General features: G+C 49.7%; 2 protein-coding genes across 7 annotated transcripts in view; both read left to right on the plus strand.

The window, feature by feature from the left end:
* Positions 1-13319, plus strand: part of WFDC1 (WAP four-disulfide core domain 1) — a 105519-nt gene that overhangs the window by 81541 nt on the left and 10659 nt on the right. The window lies entirely within an intron of this gene.
* Positions 1-13319, plus strand: part of ATP2C2 (ATPase secretory pathway Ca2+ transporting 2) — a 132699-nt gene that overhangs the window by 40497 nt on the left and 78883 nt on the right. The gene's annotated exons all lie outside the window — the stretch shown is intronic.

Genomic DNA, 13319 nt, shown 5'->3' on the forward strand with positions numbered 1-13319 from the left:
TCACTAGGTCAGGAGATCAAGACCAACATGGTGAAACCCCGTCTCTACAAAAAATAGAAAAATTAGCTGGGTGTAGTGGTGGGTGCCTGTAATCCCAGGTACTTGGAAGGCTGAGGCAGGAGAATCACTTGAACCCAGGAGGTTGCCGTGAGCCAAGATGGCGCCACTGCACTCCAGCCTGGTGGCAGAGTGAGACTCCATCTCAAAAAAAAAAAAAAAAAAAAAAAGGAAAGAAAAGAAAAGCCAGATCCAGGGCAGCAGGGGGTGGGTGTACCAGCAGTGCCAGCACCGCACAAGGGGTGCCAGTGGGAGAAAGAGGAGATGGGACGGGGTCTGCATGTGGCCGTTTGGGGGCTCCCGCAACCCCTTGGGGCTCCCCAACACAGTGGTAAGTAATTTAGGTCTTCACATTCGGGACTTCCACAGGGGAGTCTGGAATGATCAAGGGTATGGTGGAAATGTCTCTGGTTCAAGGAAGGCAGGAGAGGCGATGAGGTTGACATGAGGGGTGGGGCTGACTGTAGAATTGGTGGGACTGACCGCCAACAGCAGGAAGACACGTTCTTCTGTCTTCTATGCTCTCTCCCTTGACTGTCCTGGCAGCTTCCACTCGCTATAGATTGTTGCTCTCTACCACACAAGGGATTACCAACAGGCGAGTGTGGACCAAATGTGTTCAACCCACAGCCCAGGATAGCTTTGAATGCAGCCCAATACAAATTCGTAAACGCTCATCAGCTATCATTAGTGTTCGTGAATTTTATGTGTGGCCCAAGATAATTCTTCTTCCACTGTGGCCCAGGGAAGCCAAAAGATTGGACACCTCTGGTGTAAACCCTCCCAGGCGTCAGGGGGAGAGTGGTCATGGTCACTGGGTGGAGGAGGGGAGGTGCCAAGTCCCTGATACACATTGCCCCATGGAACTGAATTTCCACACACATATTCAGATTCAGTGATGATGCATTGCCAGATGGCAGCTGTGGAGCATGAAGCCTCAAGCCCAGTATCTGTCCCGCACGGGGGTGTCTGCCAGCTGCACTGGCCTCATGCTCATGAGGCTGGCCCTGCCGAAGGGTTCCGGTCGGAGAGGAAACATCAAATTGATACTGCCCTTGTGGACTGTCAGCGGTTTTTCTGAATTGTCCTGGGGTTAACCTGGGCCTGTGGACACTTCAGGGGCTAAGAATCCCAGCACCTCTGGTCTCCAAGGCATCTCACAGGATGGTGATAAGAGCAGTGGAAGCCGTGTGCTAAGACTGAGCAGTGGAAGCTGTGTGCTAAGTCTCATGGAGTAGTGATAGGTGTGTGCTAAGTCTCAGGGAGTAGTGGAAGCCGTGTGCTAGGTCTCAGTGGGTAGTGGAAGCCGTGTGCTAGGTCTAAGTGGGTAATGGAAACCATGTGCTGGATCTCGACAGGTAGTGGAAGCAGTGTGCTGGGTCTCATTGGGTAATGGAAGCCATGTGCTGAGTCTCAGTGAGTAGTGGAAGCCGTGTGCTAGGTCTCAGTGGGTAGTGGAAGCCGTGTGCTAGGTCTCAGTGGGTAGTGGAAGCCGTGTGCTAGGTCTCAGCAGGTAATGGAAGCCATGTGCTGGATCTCGACAGGTAGTGGAAGCAGTGTGCTGAGTCTCATTGGGTAATGGAAGCCATGTGCTGAGTCTCAGTGAGTAGTGGAAGCCGTGTGCTAGGTCTCAGTGGGTAGTGGAAGCCGTGTGCTAGGTCTCAGTGGGTAATGGAAGCCATGTGCTGGACCTCGGCAGGTAGTGGAAGTAGTGTGCTGGGTCTCATTGGGTAATGGAAGCCATGTGCTGAATCTCAGTGAGTAGTGGAAGCCATGTGCTAGGTCTCAGTGGGTAGTGGAAGCCGTATGCTGAGTCTCAGTGGGTAGTGGAAGCCATGTGCTGTATCTCGGCAGGTAGTGGAAGCAGTGCACTGGGTCTCATTGGGTAATGGAAGCCATGTGCTGAGTCTCAGTGAGTAGTGGAAATCATGTATAAGTCTCAGGGAGTAGTAGAAGTCGTGTGCTAACACTGAGTAGTGGAAGTCCCGTGCTAAATCTCAGTGAGTAGTGAAAGTTGTGTTAAGTCTCAGCAAGCAGTGGAAGCTGTGTGCTAAGTCTCAGAAGTGGAAGTCGGGTGCTAAGTCTCGTTGGGTAGTGGAAGTTATGTGCTAAGTCTCAGTGAAGTAGTGGAATTCATGTGCTAAGACTCAATGAGGTAGTGGAATTTGTGTGCTAAGTCTGAATGAGTAGTGGAATTAGTGTGCTGGTGAGAAAGGAGACCCAGGCATCTGGGATTCCCTCCCCGCCTCTTATGCACCGTGCATCTTAATAGAAGAGAGAGCAGGCCAGCTGGTGCCTCCTGAATCTCCTTCCTGAAAATAACACGCTTGTTCTTGGGGAAACTCTCTGGAAGACACTATTTTTGCTCAAAACAAGATCAAACCAGAAATCTTTTCCCATGTGAATCCTAAAACTGTAAACCAGAACCCTTTCCTATGTAATTCCTGAAACTGTAAACAGAGACCTTTTCACATGTGAGTCCTAAAACTAAACCGGAACCCTTTCATACGTGATTCCTAAAGCTATAAACCTAAGATTCTTCCATGTGTAACATCTAAAGCATAAACCTATATCAAGGCAGAACCTTTCTTTGTTAAATGAGCTGGTCTTTCGACAAATTACTGCCTGGTCTCCCAGCCGAATAAACTCTTCCCTCCTTTATTCGGTGTTCAAGAGATCCGTTTCCTGCGGCCGCTCCTGCTACACTAACTCTTAATGTGTACTGGGAGTTGTGTACTAAGTCTTCCATAGCGAGAGCTGGTGGGAGCTTTCAGTCCAGATCACCTGTCTTCTCTCTCCATGGCTGGAAGGTGGAGGGGGCCGGAGAGGCGTCTTTGTTGCTGATGAATGTGAATCTCAAAGGTATCCTGCCAGCTGCCCTTGCTGGAGACTTCACGTCCTCACAGCTCATTCATTCTCAGTTCTGGGGGCCGAAAGTCCAAGGCCAAGGTGCCAGCAGGGTCGGTTCCTCTGGAGGCCGCTGGGGTTGGTTTGCAGATAGCTGCCTTCCCCCGTGTCCTCATATGGTTGTCCTCTGCGCATGTCTGTGTCCTAATCTCCTCTTATATGGACACCAGTAGTATTGGATTAAGGGCCACACCAGTGACATCATTTAGCCGTAATTACCTCTTTTTTTTGGGGGGAGTGGGGATGGAGCCTTGCTCCGTTGCCCAGACTGGAGTACAGTGCTATGATCTTGGCTCACTGAAGCCTCTGCCTCCCAGGTTCAAGTGATTGTCCTGCCTCAGCCTCCCAAGTAGCTGGGACTACAGGCATCCACCACCACACCTGGTTAATTTTTATACTTTTAGTAGAGATGGGGTTTCACCATATTGGCCAGGCTGGTCTCAAACTCTTGACCTTGTGATCTGCCCACCTCGGCCTCCCAAAGTGCTGGGATTATAGGGAACCACTGCACCTGGCTGTCATTACTTCTTTAAAGGCCCCATCTCCAAATACAGTCACATTCTGAGGACATGGGGTGTGGGGTTTAGGGCTTCAGCCTGTGAATGGTGGAGGGTTGGACGCTCAGCCCAACACCATGTTCTGTGTAGAAATTGACTTGAAAGGTATTTTTTTCTTTGACGATCTATGGGCCACTCGGAGATCATCTGTAATAGTTTTCTCTTGAGGCTGCAGCCCCTCTGGAAGTGTCTTTGGCTCTACAGCTGGACTGAATTTGGGGGCTCTGGGGATAGGGGAAGGAGCACTGGCCTGAGTGGCCACTCTTAACCAGGAGCCATTGGTGTAGGGCAGACGGGGACCATCCCTCGCTGGCCACGTGGATTTAGGCAGGTGTAATCTCTGCACATTCATGTGTCCTGGTGCAAAAGTGGAGGTGTTGGGTGCAGGAAAAGAGGCAAGTGTTGGTTTCTCCTTCTGACTCCTAGGTTCCTCCTCCCCCTGGCTTTTTGTGGAAGCTGTGTTGGGTTAACAGATCTAAGCATTCTACAGAGTTCTATTCAGCACTATGCCTCCCTCAGTGAAAGTGATCAAAATAGAGTAAGTGAGAGAAGGTGTTTAAAACACTCTGCACAATGCTTTGTTCAAAAGATGAGTTTTTTTTTTTTTTTTGGAGATGGAGTCTTGTTCTGTCACCCAGGCTGGAATGCAGTGTGTAGTCTTGGCTCACTGCAACCTCTGCCTCCTGGGTTCAAGCAATTCTCCTGCCTCACCCTCCTGAGGAGCTGGGACTACAGGCGCCCGCCACCACATGCAGCTAACTTTTGTATTTTTAGTAGAGACATTGTTTCGCCCTATTGGCCAGGCTGGTCTCAAACTCCTGACCTTGTGATCTGCCCACCTCAGCCTCCCAAAGTGCTGGGATTATAGGTGTGAGCCACTGCACCCAGCCAGATGATTTTTTTTTTTTTTTTTAAAGAATCCGTCCCTGTCTTGCTTTGATCTTGGCGCTGTGCTGGGCTCTGTGTCCATGGAAAGCACTCAGTGGTGGGAGCAGGACCAGCTATGTGATTTTCAGGTTCAGAGCAAAACAGCTGCCTCCTTGAAAAACAACTGAGAATCTCATGAAGGTGGCAGCAGGGACTAAGTGAAGCTCAGGTGACTGTCGGCACACGAAGCTGTGAATGTGGAGCGGGCCCTGGTGGGCTCACCTTCGAGGGTCCCTGGCTGGAGACACCAGTGAGCTCTTACTGTTTGGGGCTCCCTTTTTCAGCCTCTACTCCAGCCACCCTTCTGGCCCTCACCTAGTTTTTTTTTCAACTTTTATTTTAAGTTCTGGGGTACACCTGCAAGATGTGCAGGTTCGTTATATAGGTAAACACTTGCCGTGGTGATTTACAGACCATCCCATCACCCAGGGGTTAAGCCCAGCATCCATTAGCTCTTCTTCCTGCTGCTCGATTCTTCCTTTTTGTTTTTTGGGACAGGGTCTCGCTCTGGCATCCGGGCTGGAGTGCAGTGGTGCAATCACTGCTCTCTGCAGCCTCAGCCTCCCTGGGCGCAAGTGATCCTCCCACCTCCTCAGTAGCTGGGACTGCAAGTGCCTATGACCATGCCTGGCTAATTTTTGTATTTTTGTACAGCTGGGGTTTCGCTAAGTTGCCAAGCCTGATCTTGAGCTCCTGGGCTCAAGAGATCTGTCCACCTCCATCTCCCAAAGTGTTGGGATTACAGGCGTGAGCCGATTCTTTCTTTTGATGAGATGTCCTCCGAGGGTGGGCTGGATGCTAACAGCATGAGCATCACTTGGGAGCTTGCCAGACATGCAGAATCTCAGGTTCCACCGTGGACCTACAGAATCAGAAACTCGAGGCTGGGTCCCAGGAATGAGAGTCTCAGCAAGCCCCCGGGGGGGGCGGTTTCTGAGGCTCCCTGAAGTTTCAGCACCGCAGCTCTGGATGGTTAGGTTAGCTTCTCTGCGGGTCTCACAGCTGTCCTCCTGTTTGTCAGGCCCTCTTGCAGACACTAGAGACAAAAGAGTGAGCAAAGTGCTGATCCTATTGAGTTGGCTCATATTCTGCTGGGGAAGGAACACACATGCCCATCAAATAATTCCTCTGGTGAGTACATAATTACACACTGAGATAAGCCCCAGGAAGGAAAGCAGGGCCTGTGAGAAAGGAGGTAGGCATGGCCTGGGTGCGGGGACAGTGGGAATGTGACTGTTAAAGTCCACTGTCATCTTGAAGACTTCCTGGAGGAGGTGGCAGGAACTCAGAGAACTGAGGCTTGCATTTGGGCTACACATGCTCCTGCATTTATTATTATTTTTAATGTCAGCCACAGTTTGCTCACTCTGGAGCCTACAGCCTGACCTGCAGGAGATTTCAGGGAAGATAAGCTGGCTTCTCTCCCCTTTGATCTGAGAGGTACCTGCCTCCCAGGGAAAGTCTGTAAATAACCAGTCTCCTTCAGCAACACCCATCTCACCAGGGCTCCTCCTCCCTCCGTCCCCACCCCCAAATCTCAGGTATTGAAATCAAGTGACTGTTTTGCCTTCACTTATTATCGAATTCTGCTAATAGTAGTTGCTGTTTGCTATCTTGTATGAACCAGGAACTATGGTTTTTTTTCTTCTTTTTCTTCCTTCTTTTCCTTTCTAAACTTGTCTTATTTTCTGTTCTTAAACCATAAATAAAAATTAGCACAATTAAAAAATTCCTCCTTCACTCCCCGACTTTTTGGATCCCATTTTCCCCGTTGACTTGGGGTTGGGGGAAGCAGAGGGAGGAAGTTCCTGTTGGTTTCTGATCAGTTTGCAGTCATCAGGCTACTGTTGGCTTGGGTGTTCTTGGCCCCTGTTCTGTGGAAGTCTAGAGCGAGGCTGCAGGATCGTGGTTAAGAGGGTGGGAGTCTGCAGTCCAGGCTGCCTGGATGCACATCCTAGTTCTGCCGCTTGCCAGCTGTGAGCCCTCGGGCAAACTTAACTTCTCCCTGCCTCTGTTCTTCTGTACAATGGGGTAGTAAGTAACTGTACATACGTCGGGGGTCGGTTGTGGGGTGGAGTCATTTACTATGCATCAAGCATGTCGGGCAGCACCTGGTGGTGGTGGTTTTTATAAGTAGTAATTCTTTAAGTATAATTAATTTTTTATTTTTATTTTTTGGAGATGGAGTTTCACCCTTGTTGTCCAGGCTGGAGTACAACGTCACAGTCTTGGCTCACTGCAACCTCCGCCTCCCGATTCCAGCAATTCTCCTGCCTCGGCCTCCCAAGTAGCTGGGATTACAGGCATGTGTCACCACGCCTGGCTAATTTTTTTGTCTTTAGTAGAGACGGGGTTTCATCATGTTGGTCAGGCTGGTCTCAAACTCCCAACCTCAGGTGATCTACTTGCCTCGGCCTCCCAAAGTTCTGGGATTACAAGTGTGAGCCACTGTGCCTGGCCATAATTAATTATGAGACAGCTACAGGCCGGGTGTGGTGGCTTATGCCTGTAATCCCCACACTTTGGGAGGATGAGGCAGGCAGATCCTGAGGTCAGGAGTTTGAGATCAGCCCAACCAACATGGTGAAACCCTGTCACTACTAAAAATACAAAAATTAGCTGCATGTGGTGGCGAGCTCCTGTAATCCCAGCTACCCTGGAGGCTGAGGCAGGAGAATTGCTTGAACCTGGGAAGCAGAGGTTGCAGTGAGCCAAGATCATGCCACTGCACTCCAGCTTAGACAACAGAGCAAGACTCTGTCTTGAAAATTTTTTTTTAAAAATCATACAACTACGTAAGTGTCTTCCTGCATCGGTTCATGCTGGGCACGCTATTCAGCCCACTCCACGCTCCCATGTTCCTGCAGTGTATGTGGGTCAACACATCGTCCTCAGTGACTGTGTAGGCGTTTGTATTTAACCCATTTCCTGCCGACATACAGTTAGGTGGTTTCCTTTTTCAGTTTTGAGAACAATGTTATAATGAATATCTATGGACACACCACATTGTTTTGAATCCTTACAAAAATCCCTGCAGAAATCTGAGGCTTAGAAAATGAAGTAACTTGCCCAGGGCCATACAGCTCTTCATGGAATCGGGCCCAGGGCTGCCTGAATTCTAAGTTTGATTCCCCCGGACTCCTGGTAAATGTTAGGAATACCTCTGCTTCAAATGCATTCTTCACAGAAACCTCCCCACCCGCTTTGAAGAGCAGCTGGGCTGACTTGATTCATACCTCTCGATTTCCTCCCCTTGGCAGTTTCTCAGGGTCAGTCCTGGGGCAGGATGGGTACCCAGCTTCCTCCTGGCATGGGGGCTGATCTGTTCAGCTCAAGACCATTGCAGCCAGGCCTCAAAGGCTGACCATAGAAATGGACAAGCCACGGGCAGATGTGGTGGCTCACTCCTGGAATGCCAGCACTTTGGGAGACTGAGGCAGGAGGATCACTTGAAGTCAGAAGTTTGAGACCAGCCTGGCCAACATTGTGAAACCCCATCTCTACTAAAAATATGAAACATTTAGCCAGGGAAGGTGGTGGGCACCTGTAGTCCGAGCTACTCAGGAGGCTCCGGCGTCAGAATTGCTTGAACCTGGCAGGCAGAGATCCAACCTTGCAGAGAGCCAAGATCTTTTCACTGCATTCCAGCCTGGGCGACAGACTGAGACTCTGTCAAAGAAAAAAAAAAGAAGAAGAAAGGAAGGAAGGAAGGGAAAGGAAGGAAAACGGGGAAGGGGAGCAGAGGAGACGGGGGTGGGGGGAGGAGGGCAGAGGAGACGGAAGGAGAGGAAAGCAAAGGGAAGGAAAGGAGAGAAGAGGAGAGGGAAGGAAAAGGGGAGGAGAGGAAAAGAAAAGGAAGGGAAATAGCCAAGCCAGGAGGAAGAGCTGCTTCTCTCCCTGGACCATCCAGGTAAAGGCAGCCTCAGGAGACACCGGCAGGAGTCTACAGCTGGAGCCAGCGGCGTGCCTCCTCTCCTGGAACATGCTGTGACTCGGTGCTGGGCTTACCCAGGAGCAAAGCTAAGGGGTTCCTGGAGCCACTGTCCCTGTCCTCCTGGGCACAGCTCAGTGGCCCTGCTACTTTCTGCTGCTCAGGCCCCAAGTAGGTTGACTAGGAACCAGCCTTACTGTCCCAAAAGTGTGAAGTGTGAATCCATGCCAGGGAGGCCCAGCTGTGTGTCTAGAGGCAGAGAAGGGGGCTGGCAGGAAAGCTTGCATCAGACCCTCGCTCCACACCCACCTGCTGTGACCTTGGGCAAAGCTCTCAACTCCAGGGCCTCAGTTTGCCCACCCAACAGAATGGGCACAGCACCTGCCAATTTGAACTTTTGGTCAGATAGAAGAGTGAAGGAGCCGGGCGCGGTGGCTCAAGCCTGTAATCCCAGCACTTTGGGAGGCCGAGGCGGGTGGATCATGAGGTCAAGAGATCGAGACCATCCTGGTCAATATGGTGAAACCCCGTCTCTACTAAAAATACAAAAAAAGTAGCTGGGCATGGTGGCACATGCCTGTAATCCGACCTACTCAGGAGGCTGAGGCAGGAGAATTGCCTGAACCCAGGAGGTGGAGGTTGCGGTGAGCCAAGATCGCACCATTGCACTCCAGCCTGGGTAACAAGAGCGAAACTCCGTCTCAAAAAAAAAAAAAAAAAAAAAAAAAAAAAAAAAAAGAAGAGTGAAGGTGTGCGTGATGATAGGCGATCGTGTTTGGTTCATAGTATGTGCTCAGCCAATGCGGGTTGAACCTGAATATAGGATTGAACCTGGTTCCTCCCAGCCATACCATCATTCTGGAATCATTTCTTCACTTAGTGTCGGGAAATAATTTCAAATGGACAGAAAAGCTGTAAGGAGATGATCGCACAAACACATCTGCAGCTCCTTCCTCCAGGGTCTCTCACCATTGTGAGCACCTTTCTGCACTGGCTGCATGGTCCTCGGCCCCACCACCCCCACTTCGGCACACACTGTAGACATGACACTCTGCCATTCCTGAACACATCTACCTGTGTGGTTATTTTGTTGTCATCGTTAGGTTTTTTTTTTTTTTTTTTTTTTTTGAGACAGTCTTACTCTGTCACCCAGCTGAGTGCAGCAGCACAGTCTTGGCTCACTGCAGCCCCGACTTCTCGGGTTCAAGTGATCCTCCCACCTCAGCCTCCCAGGTATCTGAGACTACAGGTATGTGCCACCACACCCAGGTAATTTTTGTATTTTTGTAGAGATCAGGTTTCACCATGTTGCCCAGACTGGTCTCAAACTCCTGAGCTCAAGTGATCCTCCCACCTCAGCCTCCCAAAGTGCTGGGATTACAGGTGTCTGCTACTGTGCCCAGCCTGATTTCTTTAAACAACAATCTTCACTAATCACAACAGCGTCCTAAAATCAGGAAGTGGACATCCATGCAACATGACCATACAGTCCACAAGTGCCAGTCATCATTGTCCTGGTAACAGGGAGAGAAGGTGGCTCTTAGTTGGCATGTCCCCCTAGTCTCCTTCTGTATGGAATACTCCTGTGGTTTTCCTTGTCTTCCTTATTCTTGACCTTTTTGAAGATTCCAGGCTGAGAGGGTCATAGGATCTCCCTCGATTGGAGTTTGTCTAATGTTTCCTCGGGATTTGGCTCAGGTTACGCCCTTTTGGAGAAGGCTTTGTGGCGTGATGCTGTGTTCTCCTTAGTACATGATATCGGGAGGCCCACCCAGCTGCTTGTCTCATTACTGGTGGCAGTATTGTTTGCCCCTTGGTTAAGATAGTGTCTGCCAGGTTTCCCTTTGTTATGGCTATTATTTTCTCCTTTGTAGTGATTAAGTATTTTACAGAGAGACATGTTGAGACTGTGTCAGTATCTGATTCTGATTTTATCTTCAGTCCTTAAGTTCAGCATGCATGGACTGTGCTGGGCTGAATGGATTACTATCATAATGTTTGTTGAATGGTGATTTTTAAAATTCCATCTGTATTAGTCCATTCTCACAGTGCTGTAAAGAAATACCTGAAGCCGGGCGTGGTGGCTCATGCCTGTCATCCCTGCACTTTGGGAGGCCAATGTGGGTGGATCACTTGAGGTCAGGAGGTTGAGACTAGCCTGGCTAACATGGTGAAACCCGGTCTCTAGGAAAAAATACAAAATTAGCTGGGCATGGTGGTGCATGCCTGTAATTCCAGCTACCTGGGAGGCTGAGGCAGGAGAAGAGCTTGAACCCAGCAGATGGAGGTGGCAGTGAGCTGAGATTGCACCACTGCACTGCAGCCTAGGTGACAGAGGGAGACTCTGTCTCGAAATACACACAAAAAGAAGAAATAGCCGAGACTGTGTGATTTCTAGGGAAAGGAGGTTTAATTGGCTCACAGTTCTGCAGGCTGCACAGGGAGCACAGCGGCTTCTGCTTCTGGGAAGACCTCAGGAAGTTTCCAGTCATGGTGGAAGGCAAAATAGGAGCGAGGTCTTACATGGTGGGCACGGGAGCAAGAGAGAGCAGAGGGAAGCATCACATGATTTTAAATGACCAGATGTCATGAGAACTCACAGTCACCAGGACAGTACTGAGGGGATGGTGCTACATCATTCACGAGATACCCGCCTCTGTGACCCAGTCATCTCCCACCAGACCCACCGCCAATGTTAGGGATTACAGTTCTGCATGAGATTTGGTTGGGACGCAGGTCCAAACTTATCAGCATCGTCATCATTCTGCCTTCATTTATGGTCTTCGATAAGGAGGAGCTTTCTCTTCTCCCTGTTGACTTGGTCATTTATTCATTGGTATCAGTAGGAATGCAAGGACTCTGTCTTAGCCCATTCCTGTGCTGCCGTGAAGAAATACCTGACAGTGGGTCATTTATAAAGAGAAGAGATTTATTTGACTCATAGTTCCACATGTCTGGGTGGCCTCAGGAAACTTACAGTCATGGCCGAAGTCCCCTCTTCACAGGGTGGCAGGAGAGAGAATGAGCACTGAGCAAGGAGGAAGCCCCTTATGAACCCCTTAGGAAACTGTCAGCTCTTGTGAGAACTCACTCCCTATCAGGAGCATGGGGGAGCCGCTCCCACCATCTAATCACCTCCCGTGAGGTCCCTTCCCCAACATGGGAGGATTACAATTCAGGTTATAATTCAAAATGAGATTTGGGTGGGGATACGGAGCCAGACAATATCAGACTCCTAGTTGGTTAAATATGTGAGGATTTGTTACCATCAATATTTATTTTGAGGCTTGATTATCTTAATTTTGCCACTGGAAACCCTTTCAAGTTCCCATTGAACTTGGTAAAGAAAAAGTGGCTCCCAGCCACTTCCACGTCCTCTTGACATGTTTTCCATGATCCTTTGAACGCTTCCCTTTCTGGAGTGATGAGAAACATCAGCTTGATTTTGTACTTTCTGTACCTTGGCCCCAGGAGAAGTCATTTCTCCCAGGATCGTTGGCTGCTTTTATCAGGAGAATTATATTTAGAAAGCAAGATCTGGAATTATGTGTCCACTGTTACTGGGCACCGTGGCTCCTGACCCTCTCAGCGGGGCGGGTGTAAGTGTGTGTATGCTGTGAGATCTACATACTGAGTTTTACATCTTTCTCTCTATATATCTCCATAGATTCCAGTCCAATACATGCCACAGGCTTCGTGCCAGCTCTTTGTATATTTTTAACTCTTTCACCAACAGTAAGAACACCAGCTACCATGACCATTATTTTATTTCCTTACTGCACAGTTTCCCGGTATATTATTCATCTCCTTACCTTGTCAACAGTCGCACTGGCCACCGCTCTGCCTAGCCATCTCCTCTTGGCCCGAAGGCACCAGCCACCCCTGAGCAAGGTGACTCTGTGGATCTCACTTTGTCCTGTTGATAGTTCCTTGCTCTCTGGGGTCACAGTACCACTGCCCTTGCACACACGCAGATGCACACAGATACTACCGAGTAAGGACTTCAGGGGCTCTGACGCCCCTCTTGACCTGAGGCTGAAATTTCACAAGCCCTTCCTCACATCACTGCTAGGTGCGAGGTGTCATGGTTTCCACGATAGAGGGGAGGAGACTGCGACTCAGAAGAGACAAGGGGCTTGCTGAGGCTCACACAGCGTAGTCAGGGGAGCCAGAATCCGAGCTCACACCAGGCCGCGTCTGGGCCTGGTAATGCCTCCTCTACCGTCTTGGCTGCATTTAGGGGTTTTTTGGTTGTTGTTGTGGTTGTTGTTTTATCCTTAGCATTAGGAAGTATTCAGGCAGGCCCTTCTGAGTTCACTTGCAATATTCTTCCCCGTTTTCCCACATGGCCTTCAGCTCAATTGTCACACCTGTGGACAGTGAAGTCAGGAGGTAATGATCTGAGAGAGAAACTGTTTGGCAGCGACGACCATCACTGAACAAGCACGCCACACTCAGAACTTTGGACTAAGATAACCCTAGACTTAGTTCCGCTTCTGAGCACATCTGGACACTCGTTATACCCTGGAAGGCTGGAACATGAATGGTCACAGGAGGGTTCTATGTCAAAGCCCAAACTAGGCGGGGCGTGATGGCTCACACCTGTAATCCCAGCACTTTGGGAGAATGAGGCAGGCTGATCCCCTGACTCCGGAGTTCAAGACCAGCCTAACATGGTGAAACCCTGTCTCTTCAGAAATTAGCCACACATGGTGGCAGGTGCCTATAATCACAGCACTCAGAGGGCTGAGACAGGAGAATCACTTGAACCCGGGAGGCGGAGGCTGCAGTGAGCCAAGATCATGCCATTGCACTCCAGTCTGGGTGACAGAGTGAGACCCCATCTCAAAAAAAGAAAAAGACCCAAACTGGACGCATAATGCCAGCCATGTGCACGTAGTCAAATAAACTGTGGTATAGCCATGAAACAGAATACTTAG

This window comes from Saimiri boliviensis, chromosome 1, assembly GCF_048565385.1.
Source record: "Saimiri boliviensis isolate mSaiBol1 chromosome 1, mSaiBol1.pri, whole genome shotgun sequence".
Taxonomy (NCBI): Eukaryota; Metazoa; Chordata; class Mammalia; order Primates; family Cebidae; genus Saimiri; species Saimiri boliviensis.